Below are 18,431 nucleotides of genomic sequence, written 5' to 3'. Positions count from 1 at the left end.
AATTCCATCTCTATTTGCTTCTAATTTCATCCTATTTTTTTTCTTTTTCTTCTCCTGTTCATTGAGTTCCATTGTCAGCTTAATGGGAGTATATGGGGAACTCCAACTGCTTTAATTTAACTAGGTAATTTTTATTGCCATGAATAAAACATGGGTACCTATGGCATCTTGCTGCTTTCTCCCTTTTGTAGGTGTGTGCAGCATTTTAATATATGTACAAAAGGGGAAGAGCTTGTGTAATCATACTGCATGGCACTTCCTTTATCATGTGCCTTTTTCTACCACTACAGCTGCTGCTCTACAATCTATCTAATGATTTCAGATTCTGAACCATACTAGATATGCTTTCCTCCATCTCTCGGGACTGACCAAAGGAGCATTTGTTCCCTTTATTTATATTGCATTGCTCACCCCTATCCCAAAAGGACTAACAGATTAGGATGGCCTATAAATCACATCAATAAAGTGCACCATTTATAGTTCCATGCAGGTATCCTCCTCCTCCTCATTTGCAGTGATAATATTAAGCAGTTTATCTTCCAGGAACACACAAAGCTTTTCTTGCTATTCATTTAAATCTCTAGCCTTCTATTTTTATTCTTGTTATCACTGTATTACTGATAATAATTATTAAAATGATGCAAAATCATCATAAAATGGAAGAAAGCAAAGTTTGCAAATCTTCACATTCTGCTCAATTAACATCCTACATAGATGACATTTACTGCAAAATGGCAGGACAATTTTCTCATGGCATTGATCTCACTTGTGGAATTGTGCATCTGTATAACATGGTCATCCATCAGCAGTTAACATTGTTCAAACATGGCACTAATATTGGTTTCCTCAGTCACTGCTGATTCTCAGTATTACTGTTTTACTGTGCATCAGAAAAGGGAAGAGTTAGCAAATATTGTAATATGAATAAAACATATTCATTGTAAACTCATTTTGTAAATGATTCCAAATATAAAGCAAAGCCTAAATTTGGTCAGAGATGATTTATCCTTTTTTCTTTCTTTCTTTCCCTCCCTCCCTCCTTTTTTTCTTTACTTCTTTTCCTCCCTCCCTCCCTCTTTCCTTTCCTCCCTCCCTCCCTCCTTTCTTTTTTATTTATTTCCTTCCCTCTTTCCCTCCCTGCCCCCTCCTTCCTTCTTTCTTTCCCTCCCTTCCTCCCTCTTTTCTTCTTTCTTTCCTTACCTCCTTTCTTTTTTCTTTACTTCTTTCCCTTCCTCCCTCTTTCCTTTCCTCTCTCCCTCTTTCCTTCCCTCCCTTTTTCTTTCTTTCCCTCTCTCCTTCTCTCCTCCCTTCCTTCCTTCCTTTCCCCCCACAATATTCCGGATTGTTTTAGTCTTGGATAGGGTTTATATTTTAAGCTGCTTTACGGTTTGAAATATTATTTTTTATTCCCCTCTCTTCCCAAAAAGTTTCAAAAAATGTATGCAGACCTTAGTTTGCCCTATAAAGGTATTAATCAAGAGTTTTTTTTAAAAAAAATAATCAGATGAAGAGGCCATGGCTTTTCTGAGCGGACAGCCAACTTGTTTGATTTGTTGCTGTAGAAAAAAAATGCCTGAGAGTGGGAGGGTGACATGGAACATCCTTGTGTTCTCTTTAGGCAACAAAACATTATGGCAAATCTTCCATTCATTTCCAAAATACTGCATTCCGTTCTTTGCTTTATATTTTAAACTATAAATATCTCAAAATTCCACAAATCCTTTGCTGCAATGGGTTTAATCTTTAACAACTTTTCAGCTTTACCAGGAAGTGCCTAAAGAAAAGACTAATTCTTCATGTCACTTCCATCACAGCTCTGTAAGAATGAAAATTTCATGTCTCTAGAGCTGTTCATGAGCCTTCTTATGGATCTCCATCTGTATTTTAAATCTGATAATTTATTTCAGCCAACAGAACTTCAAAATATATTTTTTCTTTATAATTTCAAGTTCAGCTTGACATTTCAGATAGAGAGGGTGTACATGCATATGAACATGAGTGTGTGTATATATATGTGTGTATGCGAGAATATTATAGAGAGAGAGAGGGAGGAGAGGGAGAGGGGGGAAAGAGAAGGGAGAGAGGGAGGGAACATGCTAACAGCCTTATGGCATTTTAATTATTTTATTGAGCTGGCATTGGTTCAGGCTGCTTGCTGAATTTTTATAAATCCACTTTGGACTTAGATTTTACATTGTAAATGGGACCCTGGAGGCTGACTAATTAGAATCATGACTTAAAGCTATAAGAGTGTATTTATTGATTCAGCTCAGGAAAAGACCATGACAATCAAAAGCAAATATCTATCTCTCTTTTCATCCAAGGTTCAAAAGGTTAAGTACTGTTTGTTTCAGAGCCATGGCATTGGAAATGTAAGAGAGAAGCAATTAACATTTTAAAGTCATTTAGTATTATTATGTACTCTATTATTTGTAAGATTTTTCTCCTTGTTAGTTAATTAGGCTGCACATAGTATAGCATTACTATATGTGTGTGTGTGCATGTACACACAAACACACACACACAATTCAGTATATCTCTGAAAGAATAGACCTTTATGATTGACAGACATATATATTTTAAGATAGGCTTATTTAGAAAGACGATAAGCTTTCTATGAGCCAAAAGCAGCTCTATTGCTTTTATTTTTTTTAAAAAAGGGAAAAAAATATAGACTCAACTAGACAGAAGGTACACATTGTCTTTCCATATAAACTAGCCATACAATAACTCATTAAGACCACATTTAGAATACTGCATTCAGTTTTGATCACCATGATGTAAAAAAGAAGTTGAGACTCTAGAAAGAGTGCAGAAAAGAGAAGCAAAGATAATTAGGAAACAAGGCTAAAACATATAAAGAACTGCTGGTTGCCGGAATTGGGTATGTCTAGTTTGATGAAAAAGACTAGGAATGACATGATAGCAGTGTTTCAATATCTCAGGGAATGCCATAAAGAAGTCAAGCTATTCTCCAAAGTACCTGAGGGCAGGGCAAAAAGAAATGGATAGAAATTAACCAAGGAGAGAAGCAAACTAGAATTAAGAAGAAATTTCCTGACAGTTAAAGCAATTAATCAATGGAAAAACTTGCCTCCCAAAGTTGTAAATGTTCCAATACTGGAAGTTTTTAAGAAGAGATTGGATAATCATTTGTCTGAAGTGGTATAGGGTTTCCTGCCTAAGCAGGGGGTTGGACTAGAAGACCTCCAAGGCAGGTGTGATATCCTACCAGTTGAGACCAGTTCAGGAGAACTGGTAGTGGGCATTTGGCCTGAGTCGCTGAACCAGACTGCTGACTGGCCACACCCCAGAACCGGTTCCCCGGTTGCCCCATCCCACCCCACCCAGTCTCTGCTTTTTACTATCCCACCCTGCCTCCCCTATTCCCTTCTCCATGGCCTATAGCCCTGCCATAACTGCCTGTCCTCCATGTGGCCTTCCCAGTGTTCTCATGGCCAGCTTGTGAAGGCAGGAAAGCAGAAGGCCACGTGGAAAGCAAGCAAGCATGTCGGGGCTGGCTGGCTGCGGGGAAGGGAGCTAGCCTACTCCTCTGCAGCCCTATCATGTTTGCCTGCCTTCCATGCATCCTCCCCAGCAGTCCCACTTGCCTTCTGAGGTCAACATCCAGCCTGGCCTAACCAGTGGGCGGCCCTTGGTGGAGACACAGCTGCTGCTCTGGAGCTGAGAGGGGCAGTGATGGTGGTACTCCAGAGGGGTAGGCACTAGGTGGATGTCCTGAGGCTATTGGACATGTGTGCCGTGTGCCCTCCCGGAGCACCATCGCCATTCCTTTCAGCCCAAAGCAGCAGCTGCATCTCCACCAAGGGCTGCCTGCCATCAGCCTTATTAATGTGCTGAGTCCGTTGGGATGATGGACATGCTGAATACGCCAGTGGAGGATCTAGAAGGTAAGCCGATACTGGCTGAGGGGGGAGGAGGGAGGAACTGCATTGGGGGCACATGGCAAGACTCACTCACCTTTTTGGCCTGGCATGCTCGGCTTCCATGGGGCCTTTGGCCAAAGGCTAACTTCTGCCTGCTTGCCTTCCCCTCTGCCTTGGGTCTCGCTCCCCGTCCCTGCATCCAGCTCCGACAAGGGACATGCTGCTTCTGGGCTGGGCTGCCCTCCCTCCCAGAGAACTTTCTTCCTTCTCCCGCTGCCAAAAGAAAGAAGAAACATCCCATTGTCCTGCTGGTCCTGCGTGGGGCAGTTCTGGGATGGCGGAGAGCCCAGGCAAGTTCTACTACTGCTGCTGTCAGGCGTGTCTGTGTAGGTGAACTCCCTGCCGCAGCACAGTTCTGGGATGGCAGAGATCCCAGGCAAGCTCTGCATCCACCACCGCCCCTATTACTGGACATGTCTGTGCAGGAGAACTCACCATGGCACAGTTCCAGGATGGCGGAGAGCCCAGGTAAGCTCTGTCCCCCCCCCCCACTGCTGCCGGGATGTCTGCGCAGGAGAACTCCCCAGGAAGGCCTCCGTCTATATGCCCAGACAAGGTGTGTGTGTGAGAGAGAGTCAAAAAAAGAGAGGGAGAGGGAGGGAGGGAAAAAGGGAGAAAAAAATAAAGAGAGACAAGAAAGAAAGAAACAAAGAAAGAAACAAAGATAGAAAAAGAAAGGAAGGGGGAGAGAGAAAAATATAAAGAGAGGCAGACAAGAAAGAAAGAGAAAAAAAGAAAGAAAAAGAAAGAAATAAAGGAAGGAAGGGAGATACAAAAAAGAAGGAAAGAAAGAGAGAAAAATTTTATGACCACAATTGAGCCCAAAATTTTGGTTGCTAAGCAAGACCATTGTTAAGTGAGTTTCACCACATTTACAAGTTGGCCATGTCCATCCAGTCACATGACCACAAAGCCATAGCCACCAAACTGCGCACACAGAACCCGTAGGGAAATTTTTGGGATTTCACCACTGCTTCAAGGTCCCTTCCAACTCTGTTATTCTATTCTGTTCTAGTCTAGTCTAATTACATGGATACTCAAATTGGTAAATATGAAAGCCATTTGAAAGCATTGGATTTGCTTAAAATAGTATAAAATAACACTGATTCATTGCAGAATTTATTACAGCCATTGCCTAGACTAAGTCATTGTCACAATCCCTTTTTAAATCAATTGACAACTTCTCAAGTGGACAAATTATAGTGGTAATTGGAAACTTTGCTCCATAGTCTGCTGCAAAATTAACTTAACTAGAAATGAGAAGTTCAGCAAATTTCTGATCCACCTTTCTGACAAATTCATTCTGCTTTTCAGAATATGAAAGAAAAAACAGGGATTTCAGTATATTAAATTGTTGATCTGAACTCAAAAAAAATTTTTTTGATCTGGCTGTTGTTGATTTGATCTCAAAATATGCTACCAATTTCTTAACAAAGGGTCCTCGCCCTCTCCATGCTCTTAAGACCTGTATAAAATGCATAAATGCACCAATATCCAGTTTCACACTTAAAGATATGTTACATGAAACAATACCTAAAAATTGTACTTTGAAAGACTGTTTTGGTTTAAAAGGTTCAGTACAGGAAGTCTTTATGATCCTTCATATTCTGTACAAGCTTTGTGGTTGCTAAATGATGGTGCTAGTGCTAAATCATGACCAAATGATCTTCATCTCAATATGCCAAAGCTTGTATATTATTTTGATGATCATTAAATCTGATTTTCGCCCACTTTTTTACTTCTTTCACATATTATAACATTATTCTTTGTTCAGCTTCTTTATTGTTAACAGCTTTTGTATTTTTAAAAAATTGCATTCACAATTGTGGATAAAAAAGTAAGAATATGTAGTTATGATTTCCGATTTATATAAAGTTATTAACATTTATTTCAAATGTGGTTATCAGTTTCAAATATGTTAACTTCAACTTGAAACCATAATGAAAGCAGTTGATCACATTTCCATGCAGTTACATCCAAAAAACTAAAAAGAATAAAAAAACTCTTCATTTATCCATTTTTATTTCTAAATCTCTATTTCATGGAGTTCTGTATATTCTTTATTAGACATATGGTAATGGAATAGATTTCCTCCAGAAATATTGAAATAATCTACTTCTGGTTACTACCATCATCAAGAGCAACTGCAACCAATCATTTAAATAGTGGCATATGATGAATTGAAAATTGTTCACTAGATCTCTGGGAAACACCTGGTTTTCTGCCCAGGATGCTGCTGACATCATAAGAAGCAAATGCAGTGAGATTTGTTTTGAGAAACATTACTCATCAAACTTGTACAGCTTTAAATATTCAACTGGGTACTGAGTATTTTCTCAACTATTAGAGAAGTTCAATCAGATTAATGAAAATTATTATTGGTGCAACTGCAAATCAAATTCACACTGGAAAATTATTATCAGCATACTTTACAGTTATTGCTGATGCTTCATTGATGTAGATCTTTGCATTTTTGTTCATAATCTTTCTGACTTTCTTATTTTGGAATGAAATATATTCAATAAGATGAGTTGCTGGAAATTGTGAATGAAGAAAATTGCTACTACCAGCTCTTATCTTTACAATTCAGTAAGTAGAATATTTTGCAACTGTAAATTATTTTAAGCTAAAATGTATAGCTAAAATGTATAGCTAAAATGTTCATCTCTTTTCTGCTAATGCTGTCAGTGAAATCAATATTTTTTCTGTCTTTTAATATATTCTTCATTTTAAAATATGTCATTGAGAATTATCCACCCCCCCCATTTTTCCATTTAGCAATGGACTTTCTCAGGATTTTTCATTTGCACCCACCAAATACAATAGTCTATCCATTTTCTGTACTTAAGAATTGCTTAGCTTTTTTTTTTAACTTAAGCTATAACAGTTTCAATATACTGTTTGTTTTTAACAACTCACCATTCATATTTTCACTTGAAATATTGGCTCTCTTTCCTTTCCACCAACAAGACTCACAGTTTAGAATTTCAGATAAACTGTTTGTTGTACTCGGTGAATACTCTGTATTTATCATTGTCATTATGAACAAGTACCCTGCTCGGCAGTGATCAATTGGTCAGTTTTGATTTACTTCACTTTAAGAAACAACAAAAATGTTTTGGTCTTTTCATTTTGAAACCACAAAGTCTAACAAAACAAATTGCAAATAAAGTTTGTTTATTTCCCTGTCCTTCCAAGATACAACTAACTTTTCTAAACCATATTCCGTGCTTGTTATCTCATAAACATTCTCCTTCTCCTTCATCTTTTCATTTTCCCCCATGTTTGTTTTGCTGCCTAAGTCCAATCCTCTTCATTCATAATAGCCACTGCTGTCTTTTTCTCTTCTCTTTCCCTTTCTCCTTCTGTAAATATGTACATGCATCATATTCACACTCTAACTTATTCAGATTCCTCCCTCTTGTCAGTAGCTTCTATCTTCCTTTCTACTCTCCACCATCTTCTTCCTTACTCTGAGCCACTGCTTCTGAAGCCTTGTGGTGGTGTGGCTGATCAGCTGCCAGGATGGGAGAAAATTGAGAAGCCCCTTTTAAAAGCTAATTCCACCCCAAGCCCATTCCAGGAACTTCCCTGCCTAATTCCAACTGACAGAGAGGAATTAGTTGATAGACTGAAGATGTCAGACACCCTGAGGGACAGCATCTATGGACACAGCCAAATGTCTCTGTTAAAAGTGCTTTCCTTCAGTCCATAAGTCAGAATAAAATTGTGCTGGCATAAACTGTAGTGATCTCATTCTTGACTGCTGATACTTTCTGTATCATTTTAATGTGGAACAAGTTAAGAAAAGTGATGGATTCTCCTGGCTTCATTTTTCCTTACGCTGTGTCATTAGCTGCTGGGGAAAACAAAACAACCACTCTTCTTAATGTGAGTAGAGCAGGAATAGGCAAGGGTAGATGCATATTTAGACTGGCTGGTTAAGCCAACAGGAAGTACTCCATATTTCTAACTTACCTGTTTGGCTGTTTCATGCTGTCTGGAGAACTCTGGGACTTGAGGTCTATAGATCTTAAAGTTGTTGAGGTTGAAAAGCACTGGCCTAAGGAATATGCAAACTAAGTAAAGAGACCTTGGCAAATGTATGTGAAACTAAGCAAAAACAACCCTCAGGGGTTAAAATAGCAAAAGCAATCAGGATAGTGAGGAGATTAACAAGTTCCCTGAAAAGCTGAGACAGAAAAGAGAAATATTTATTTATGTTAAGATTTATATGGTTGTCCAGCTCACAAAATTTAGTTTTGGACAGTGCATAATATATAAAAATATATTACCATGCCATAACAATAAAACTCAATAACAAGAAAAAATTACATAGGGCATGATAACATATACCCTGCTCCCCAGGACATACTCACTTAACATTCTGGCATCCAAGTCTAAGTCTTTTTGAAGTCTAACAGGGACAGAATAAGTCAAATCTCAGAGGAGTTCATTCCATTGTATCAGAAAAGTCATGCCTCCTAGGCCCCATCAGATGGCATTGTTTCAGGGAAGGGACCACCACTTTACACACTATTGGAGCATGTGGCACAGGTAGAAACAACAGACAATGTATTCACTTCAGTTTCATTTGCCATTTTGTACTGTCTTCCAGAGTTCCTTATCCCTGACACATTTCCAGTTGCCAATTCCAGTTCAGAGGACTTGCTTGCAGGCAGCATTGAACGAATACATTACCACATTGCCAACAGTGATGCAGGTCCATTTCTGGCCTGGTGTCATCAAAAGGTAGTTGAGCAACAACGCTTCAAACACCCAGGATGGCTAATGAGCATTGCTGCTAGAGCCTCCACCTTGCCACTGCCTCTGTCACTGTTTCAGCAACTGCATTTCCTGGTTGTGCAAACTCTACTAGCCCTCAGTCAAAGACTGACTGCCAATCAGCTCTGCTTTCAAGGAATTATTACTTCTTAACAGAGAGTTCAAAATTTTTTGAACTGGCTTCTAATTCTGAACAGATCCAAAAAACCTTCCAACTAGTCACTATATCACTACCAACTCCACAAACTTCTGATGACCTACTAGTCCATAATTCTTGCAGCCCTGTGCTAAGAAAAATATCTTGTTTCTGAATTGGAGTTGGCAACTCGAAATGTTTTGGGGACAATATGTTCGTGTGCTAGAAGTAGAAGATACTAACCTGGAGGATAGATTAATCATATTGAGCACACAATTCATGCTACAAAATGATCTTGACAGCTTTCAGAGTTGAGTTACAGGATGATACTCAGCTATGATAAAAATGAAATTCTGTATCAGTTTAACAAAAAACATAGGCCTAGGCAACGGAGACATGGCTTGGTAACTGTGCCTACACGAAGAATATGGAAGTACTATTGACGACCAGCTTAATTGTGATGTAGCAGGTAAACAGGTAGTGCAATCTTGCACTACAATGTTAAAAACATTACTCCAGATCATAGAAAATAATAGTTTTATTATTCTCTAGACTGGCTTGATTGCCCTAGTACTCCTTGTACTAGGAGTACAATGTCCAGCTCTGGGCATCTCACTTGAAAATGGATATGGCAAAACTGTAGAAGGTTCAAAGGATAGTTATAAGTATTTATCAGCAATCATAAAGGACATATAGAAACAGTCTACAAATATCTAACACCATATTCAAGAAGGTATATAGACTAATTTTGTGCTGAAATTGAATGAAGGACAAAGGCCAATCAGTTGAATATTGGATAAATTTCTTTATAGGTAGGTTTGTTGTGCAATGGTGTGTGTCTCTGTATAGAACCATAATAGATTCTTCCTTCCTAGATTTCAAAAGGGGCTGATGGCACCTGTTGAGGATAATTTAGTGCTGAGCAGAAGATAGTACTAGGTTTTTCTACACATTTGGTGCATTTATAAAATCTGTTATTATTTTCCATTAAAAAAGACTAGAGACTACAATATGACAATTTCTCAGATATTCAATTTGCAGCCATGCTCAATAAAAATTAAATCTGAGTCCAGAAAGAAACTCTGGAAAGTTAAAAATTTCAGAATAACATTAAGGAACACTTCATACATTGATCCATGCCAAAACATTCACTTCTAAGAGCTAGAAATATTCACACTCTCCCACGCTTAAAAAAAGAAATAGAAATTTTGAATTGCCAAGCTACTAACATAGATGTTCAAAAATTGAACAAGTATTTCTGCAACCTTTTACATTCCAGATCATGACTTCAAATACATACAAATGCATTATTTAGCTGATCACAACAGGCCCAGTGGTGAAATCTGGAAAAGACTTTGAAGCTGAAGTTCAGGTTCTAGCGATTGAACGTTGGTACTTACCTGAATGTTGATTCTAATGATGGGAGTGGGAGGTGTTACAATCGGGCTATTGTCAGTGCTGATTGGTCCATAGACTAAGAGAAAGTGTTGCAGTCACGCCTCTACTCCATTTGCCCAGTTCCTCAAGGTCGCATGGAGTAAAATCTGTAATAGAAGTTCACAACAACGGTACCCCCTCCCCGAACAATCTGCTATGACTAACTAGGATGGGATGTAGCACCTCCTGCTCCCATCATTAGAATCAACGTTCAGGTAAGTACCAACGTTTGTTCTCCGGGATGAGGAGCAGGAGGTAGTACAGTCGGGAAGTACCCAAGCTATCGTCCATAGGGAGGGAAAGAAGGTTATGAATCTGTAGCAGCTGTAAGAGCCACTACCTGCTGCAACACTCTGCGTCCAAAAGATGCCTCAGCTGACGCATATGCATTTAGCCTATAGTACAAATAAAAGAGGTAGGGGAATCCCAAGATATCTACAAGATATCTTCAAATGGCACTCTAGTTGCCCATGCCACCATGGTAGCAGCACTTCGAATTGAATGTGCGGTAATACCTTGAGGCAGAGTCTTATCTTTTGTCTCATAGGCCAAGGAGATGGTTCTCCTTAACCATCGGCCTTCGGTTGTCAGAGTGACTCTAGTACTCAGAGTGGCCCATTGGAATGACACCAGCAACACTTCCGACTTGTGGAATGAAGCCATTTGTCTGAAGTAAATCCTCAGCACCTCCAGACATTCAACCTGTGCCAGAGATGCACACTCCCTTGCATGGGATGGAGCCAGACAGAAATTGGGTAATTCTACCTCCTGCGCCCTGTGAAAGGGAGTGTTTATTTTTGGTAGAAAGGAAAGATATAACCTTAGGATTACCCTGTTCTAATGGAAAATGCACAAGTCGTCTCTAAATGACAGAGCTCCGAATTCCGAAATGTATCTCACCAATGTAATGGCTATTAAGAATGTGACTTTCAGAGTCAAGAGCTGGAGAGAGACTGTGAGACTGGGCTCAAATGGGAGTCTTGTCAGAGTCTGAAGAACCAATAGTAAATTCCATGTAGGGATCAGTGTATGATTGGAGGGAGCAGATTTGCTGCACCTTTAAGAAACTGTTTGATAAGCAATAAGGGAACTTGATCTTCCCCAGATAGGACAGTAGAGAGTGCTGAAATTTGGCAGTGCAGAGTATAGTGGGTAAGGCCCCTGTCCAGTCCATCCTGCAAAAATTCCAGTACCTGTGGTATCGAGGCATCAGATGGAGATATGGACGCTGACTCACACCACCTGATGAATGCCGACCAAGTGACATTGTATATCCTTGTGGTCAATGGTCGCCTGGATGCCTCCAAGGTTGAGATAACTAGCGGAAACATTTGCTTCCTTCAGTAGGCCCTGTTCCAGGCGGTCAGTTGGAGCCACGGGGGCTCTGGGTGTAACGACCTACTGGCATAGACAGATCTTCTCCCTGGGGATTTTTCATGGTGGGAACGCATACCATGGTCAAGTCCGCATACCACGGTCTCCTGGGCCAGTCTGATGCTATCAGGATTACTTCCTCCCCCTCTGACACTATCTTTCTGGTGGTCCCTGGAAGAAGGGGAAGGGGGGAAGGCATACAAGAGGCCTGTCGGTCATCTGCATCTCAGAGCATCTATGTCCTTGCCTCCTTGCATCTGGTATCTTCTCACAAACCGGGAAAGTTGCGCATTCCCCAGGGTTGTAAAAAGGTCTATCATCGGTGTCTCGAAGTGATGGCAGATGCAGTGAAAAAGGTCTGGATGGAGCTGCCACTCCCTGTGGTCCACTGTAGCCCGACTGAACTAATCTGCCTGGTAATTGGCAGTCCTGGAGATATGGTCCACTACAATCGAGGCTACATGTGTCTCCAACCACAAGATAAGTCTGTGTGCTTCTGTCCACAAAGCCTTCAAGTGCCTGTTCACATGTGGCTTTGTGGTGATGTTGTCGGTGAGAAGTAACACATGCTTGCATTGCAAGTCCGGTTTAAAGTGGCGCAATGCCAGCCAAGCCACCTTCAGCTCAAGGTAGTTTATATTGGGGCACAGATCTGTGGCAGTTCAACGATTCTGTGCTAGTTTTGAGCCCATCAACACCCCCCAACCATAAAGACTGGCATCTGTAGTCACAGTTACTCTTGTCGACTCTCTGAATTCCAATCCCCTGTTGACTGCTGTGGATAGCCACTACCGGAGCAACAGACGGACCCGTGGAGACATTGGAATAGCCAAAGGTGAGATGCTCATCATTTGTCTTTGGTATGGAATTAGGGCCCAGGACTGCCAAGGTCCTGTGAAGGCACGCCTAGGGAATTAGGACTCACTGTAAGGTCCTGTGAAGTCACGCCCAGGGAACTATTCCAATGCACAATATCATTGTGCCTAATAGATGTGAAAGGTCTACTATGGGTACTACCCACCTGGAACGCACCTTATGGACTAATTTTTGCAGATTGGACCAACGGTCCTAAGACAGAAATACCAACTCAGCCCCCGAGTCTGTTATTGCTCCTAGGTACAATATTTTCATGGTGGGAGTGAGGTGGCTTTTAGAAAAGTTGACAGGGAACCCCACCTGTTGAAAGGTGCTAATGGTGAGGTCGAGGTAATGAATTGTCTGATCATAAGTATGGGCCTGCACTAATATGTCATCTAGGTAGCATTGGAGTCTGACCAGGATGGGACGAAGGTCTGCCGATGCTGCCAGAACCTTAATGAATGACCTCGGGGCTGAAGCAACGCCTGGTATTGATAATGAGCCCCTTCCCGAGAGAACCTGAGATACGTGTGGTGGAATGGTAATACTGGGATGTGCATATACGCTTCAGTGAGGTCTATGGAGGCTAGGAAGTCTCCCTGCCTGATCCCTTCTAATATGGACCTCAAAGAGGTCCATTTTAAATCATCTATAGACGATGTACCAGTTCAGACATTTCAGATCAAGAATCGCTCTCCATCTCCCCGCACAAACTCTTAGGGACTATAAATAGGTTGAAATAAAATTCCAACCCCTGCTCTTCAAATGGAACCAGCTCTATTTCTTGAATTTCCAGTAAGTGTCGAATTGTGAACCTTACAAGATTATGCTTTACAGGGTTCCCAGAAGATGGGAAGGCCCTGAAGAGATTCGGAGGGGAGGAGAGAAACTCTAATCTGATCCCCTGTTGTACCATTGCAAGGATCCAAGAATCCATCGTTATGTGTTCCCATTGTGACGCAAAGTGATACAGGCGACTGCCTATGGGAAATTATTCCTGTTTTGGAATCGATCCGCCCGGGTTATAGTACCTGTTCTGATGGAAATCAGGTTGACTGGGATAGAAGGAGGGTTGTCTGCAGTAAGGAGCAGGTTGGTTCTCCTGTCGCTTGATCGTAGTGGGAAGCACCTTTTTTTGGCCTTGTTTTCAATTAATATAGGTTCCAAGGACTCGCCAAAAAGAGACCCTCCAGCATAATGTGTAGTTGCTAGATGGAACTTTGACTTGTTGTCTGCTTGCCAATTCCTAAGTCAGAGGAGATGCCTGGAGACCACCAAAGCAGACAGAGCTCGAGAAGAAATTTTGACAGAGTCAAGTGTGACGTCTGCAGAGAATTGGGTTGCAGCAATAATTTTGCTAATGTCTTTCATCATTTGAGCATCCTCAGGGGGAATACGCTCCTGTAATTGCTGCAACCATAACAAGGTAGTCCTATTGAAAAAGGAGGCAACTACTGCCGACTTTATGGCCCATGTGGAAGCCTGAAATCCCTTACATAGGATTAACTCACCTTTTTATCTTCTGGCTTGATCTTATCTGCTATATCTCCTGAGACTACTGCCGAAGAGGAAGACAAGGCCATGACTGGGGCATTGACAGTGGGAACCTGGAGAGCCTGGAAGAACCCTTGGTTCAAATTGTAAAAATGTCTGTCGTTGTCCCCTGAGTTGGGAATGGGCGGGACCATTGGTTTTTAACCACTTCTAAAAATAAGGGGGGTGCAGGCACCTCCTCCTTATCCATGCCAGTCTTTGAAAACATAGCCTGTGTCAGATCTTTGGGACCACTGGTGGTAGAAACTGTGGAGCTTCCTCCCAATTTAGTTGTGGCCTTGGCTTTACTCAATATGGGTTTGAAGAGGGGGGGGGGAGACCAGCGAAGGCCAAAGAGTCCGGCTTCCCTGAGTCCTCGTCATCTGATAATGCTAATTCACGATGTGGTTTCCTATTATTGAGCCCTCACTGGCCAATGAAGGTGAACCAGGCCTGCCAAACTCCGAGGTCTGAGTCTGTGTAGGAGGGGCTATAGTCGACTGATTCTGGGATCTCTTGGATCCCTGATCCTGGGTTCCCTGCTATTTTAAGCCTGAAGCAATTCCTTGAGTGATTGCTGAGGCAATAATTCTTTGTATACTAGGTGAAAGCTGCTCAAGTGCATCCAAGGCATTGTAGGGGTCATCTACCACCGTGGGCTCTGCAGATTGGGGAGCTAGAGCAGTTCTGGGAATGAGGAAATTGTAGGATGTGCCCTCTAAGGGGTCACCCATAGCCCCCATAACCCCTCTAATAGCAGTAGGTGATGCTGATGGGGATGGAGAGCTATCCATTCTTACCCTTCTAATGCCCCTGGGGATAAGGCTGGGGAGGAATCTGGGCTAGAAATCCTGGGTAGAGAACTAGACCTCCGAACTCCCTCTGCTTCCCTCAAGCGTTCTGCCCTAGCACTTGTTTATCGAGGCCTTGCCAGCTGTTCTGACCCCCCTCTTTGCTCATTCAGAAACGACAGTCACACACACAGCTTGCAAAGGAATGTCTTTATCAGTCCCGACTTTTGCTGGCTGCGAGCCCAAAATAAACATAGATAAATTCTCTGGCAAAAAGTTAAACAGCAAATGCAAAAAGAAACTCTCACAGTAAACCAAGTTTACATAAAGCAAATCACTTATCCAAGTGCTTCTTTGAATCATGAACACGAACTAGACCAGGAACGGAACAGAACTAACAAATGAATGAACGACATTGACTTCTGCCACTAAGGCGTGGCACCATCAGTCTTTTATCCACAGGAGGAAATCCTTAACGAGCCCCAGCTGCTTGTTATCTTCTCCTGTGAGCATCCTGAAACCACTCACAGTAGATTTCTGTGTCAGTCTAATAGCAGCTCCAAAGGCTCCTACCGAGCCACAACACCGCCTGTACTGTTCTTCAGGTAGAGTAGTCCTAGTTGGATGCTGGTCAGTGGGGTTTTTGGAAGTCTTGGCCCTGATAGAAGGCCTAAAAGACCCTGGCTCTGTTCCCTCCATTTCAATCGTGGTGTCAGTAGCACTGGTCCTGGCGGCACCATTTTGTGACCACGCTGTATCACTGTCCACTTAATTTGCATCCAAGAAAGGAGTTAAAGTCCTGTTTTCCTTTAGAAATTAGAAGACACACTGCTAAGGAAACAGCGCAGGGACACCGCTGTGAGTCTTGTGCATGCTGCGGGCCAATTTTTGTCAGGAGCCTCATGGCGTGAAAACAAAATGGCTGCCTGCCTTTGTCCTATGCAGCCTTGAAAATGGCGTCCCTATCTTTCTTAACGCAAATCTTCCTCATAGATTGGCCAGCGATCTCCTAAATCAAGCGGCAACATCTGTATTTTGATTATTTTTTCCAGTAACTTCCCAGGTTTTGATGTTAGGCTGATTGAACTGTAGTTTCCTGGATTTGTCCCCCCCACCACTTTAAAAAAAAAAGATAGAAGCTACATCAGTTCTTTTCCAATCCTCTGGTAGCCTAGTGTTCCAGGGTCTTTGAAAAATATGGTACAATGGATAACATCTATTTGGCTTCATAAAAACTGATTTCCACCATTTCTGTACTTTCTTTCCACAGATAAAACCCCATTTTGCTAGGCAGCAGGGCAGTAATCTGTATCTATGATTCCATAGCTTGTTTTCTTATTTTTATTTTAAAAACAAAGTGTACTTTTAATAGCAAATGTTGCTTATCATTGAACAGGTTTAGGGCAAGGATAGAGGACATTTTTTAGACATGAAATATTGTGAATTAAGAAAATGTAAAATAGGAAAATTTGTTCCCCCCTTCCCCAAAGTTTGGTGCATTGCTTGTTGTCTTATGTATTTGTTAAAAATGAACTTTACAGAAGCACAGAAAAAAGAGAAATGTTGGAGGGGTGGGGAGGAAAGTGTTTTTTTCAATCAGTAAAAGAATTCACATAGCTATTGTAGAGAGCAGGACAAAAATGAGTGAAATACAACAAGTGAATCGATCTTTCAGAATATGAAGTTAGTTAGGTTTACTATCGTTAATTTATGAAGACTTTGCATAAACTTCTAAATTATGCATTAAGTGATATACAAGTGGCAAACAGAACAAGCAATAACATTCTTATATTGAATTTATTAAAGACACCTATTAAAGTCCTTAAGAGTTTTGTAAGAAGGAACAAAAAAAAATTAAAAAGGCAAGCTTTAGGATGTTATTTAAAGAATAATAAAAGAAGAATTAAAAAATTAAAGATTAAATTGTTAAAAATAAAAGGAATTTTCTAATAAAGAAGAAATGCTAAATGGGTAGCATACAAATCAAATAAATGAATGAATGGACAAATGAATATAAAAGGTAGGAATATAAAATGGATTTATTTAATCAAAGTTCAAATAGACATATTTCTGGTAACTCTTAATGGACTTTTGCTGAACAGGATTAAATGACAGGGTTTTAAAGATCTGTTTATAAGAGAAGTGCTATGGATGAAAAGATTGTTGTAATAAATTGTTAAAATTGTGTATACATATTGCAAATAAAGGGAAATTTCTATATTTGTGTATAATACACACACACACACACACACACACACACACAGAGTATATATGCACTGTATTCTCATTTTTTGCTATATTCTCATTTTTCTTCTCTCACTCTCTCGCTCTGTGTGTGTGTGTTTGTGTGCGTGCATGTGCGTGCATGTGTATGTGTGCGTGCGTGTGTTTACATATATATTATTTTTATAGTTATATTATTTTTATCTTTAACTGTAATATTTAATAAAGTTATTATTAAAATCCTTTATTACAGACCATTATTGGAGACCATTAAGAAAATGTTCTTGCTTTTGACTTGCTGCCTTACTTTCAACTTCTGGTTTGGCTGCTATAGAAACAGACTTCTGGGCAAATGAGCCTTTTTATTTGATCCAACACAGCTCTTCTTATGCTCATATGTTTTTCATCAGATAGAATCCAGAATTTTATCACCACAATCTACCATCTGACTCTGCATAATGTGTAGATAGACTTCCAAGCATTCTTTCTTTTCAGAGGTAAGCATATTCCTTCTTTGCAAAAGAAATGTGTAAAAATTGACAAACAGATGAACTGTGAATGTTACCGGATGACAAACTGAAGTTAAGCCTGTAGTGGGAATATGGGAAGATATTACTAACTCAAATGACACAAATATTTCATGGATAATATTATGCCAAAATGAGTGGGTGCCAGCAGAAATTCAAATGCCTACAGAGAGTATTACTGTTAATATTGTTTTGTGTTAATTATAAAAAAATGCTTGTAGTCCACATTGAACCATTATCCATTAATTGATTTTCTTCTACTTCAAATGCAGTTGGTAAAGCAATATGGAAGTCCTTCCATATGTGATGAATATATAGATTATGAATCATAGGCATTATTTAACAGTTTTATCTTTATGTAAGAAACATTTATACCTTTTATAACTTTCAATTGCATTAGTGCCTTAGAAAAAAATATTCTGGTAGGATTTTCTAAATGCAGTACGACAAAAAAAATATCATTATTTTCATGTTAAAGTAAAAAAAAATATCATTTTTTTCCACAAATATTTACTACCTGTACAGCAGAAAAGCAATGGTCTGATAGCTTCCAGTTGCTTTTAATTTTAGACAATGCAGCTGTTTTATACATGTATAAAACAATTTTATAAATATATTAAACAATACATTCCTTTTTTAATTGTTTTACTATATATGCACAGTATTTTTGTTATGCTTAAATTGTATAGTTTTATTTCATTAAATTTAATCTGTTCATTTCTTGTTATGTATATCTACTGAATAGGAGGCTGGGATATTAAAAATGGTGAGATGGTAGGTGACACATTTCTGGTATTCCCAATAAATATGCAAATTCTTT

General features: G+C 40.1%; 1 long non-coding RNA gene across 2 annotated transcripts in view; it reads left to right on the top strand.

Annotated features, from left to right (window-relative positions):
• Positions 1-18,431, top strand: part of LOC106541628 (uncharacterized) — a 118,241-nt gene that overhangs the window by 44,289 nt on the left and 55,521 nt on the right. For both annotated transcript variants that reach the window (XR_015696327.1, XR_001312985.2), the window contains one exon: positions 17,338-17,581. This is a non-coding gene — a long non-coding RNA (uncharacterized LOC106541628). The remainder of the gene's footprint in view (positions 1-17,337; positions 17,582-18,431) is intronic.

Source organism: Thamnophis sirtalis, unplaced genomic scaffold (assembly GCF_051295495.1).
Source record: "Thamnophis sirtalis isolate CommonGarterSnake01/CBP01778 unplaced genomic scaffold, rThaSir2_p1.2 scaffold_4, whole genome shotgun sequence".
Classification (NCBI taxonomy): domain Eukaryota; kingdom Metazoa; phylum Chordata; class Lepidosauria; order Squamata; family Natricidae; genus Thamnophis; species Thamnophis sirtalis.
The sequence above is the reverse complement of the archived record's forward strand: the minus strand, read 5'-3'. Positions and strand labels throughout refer to the sequence as shown.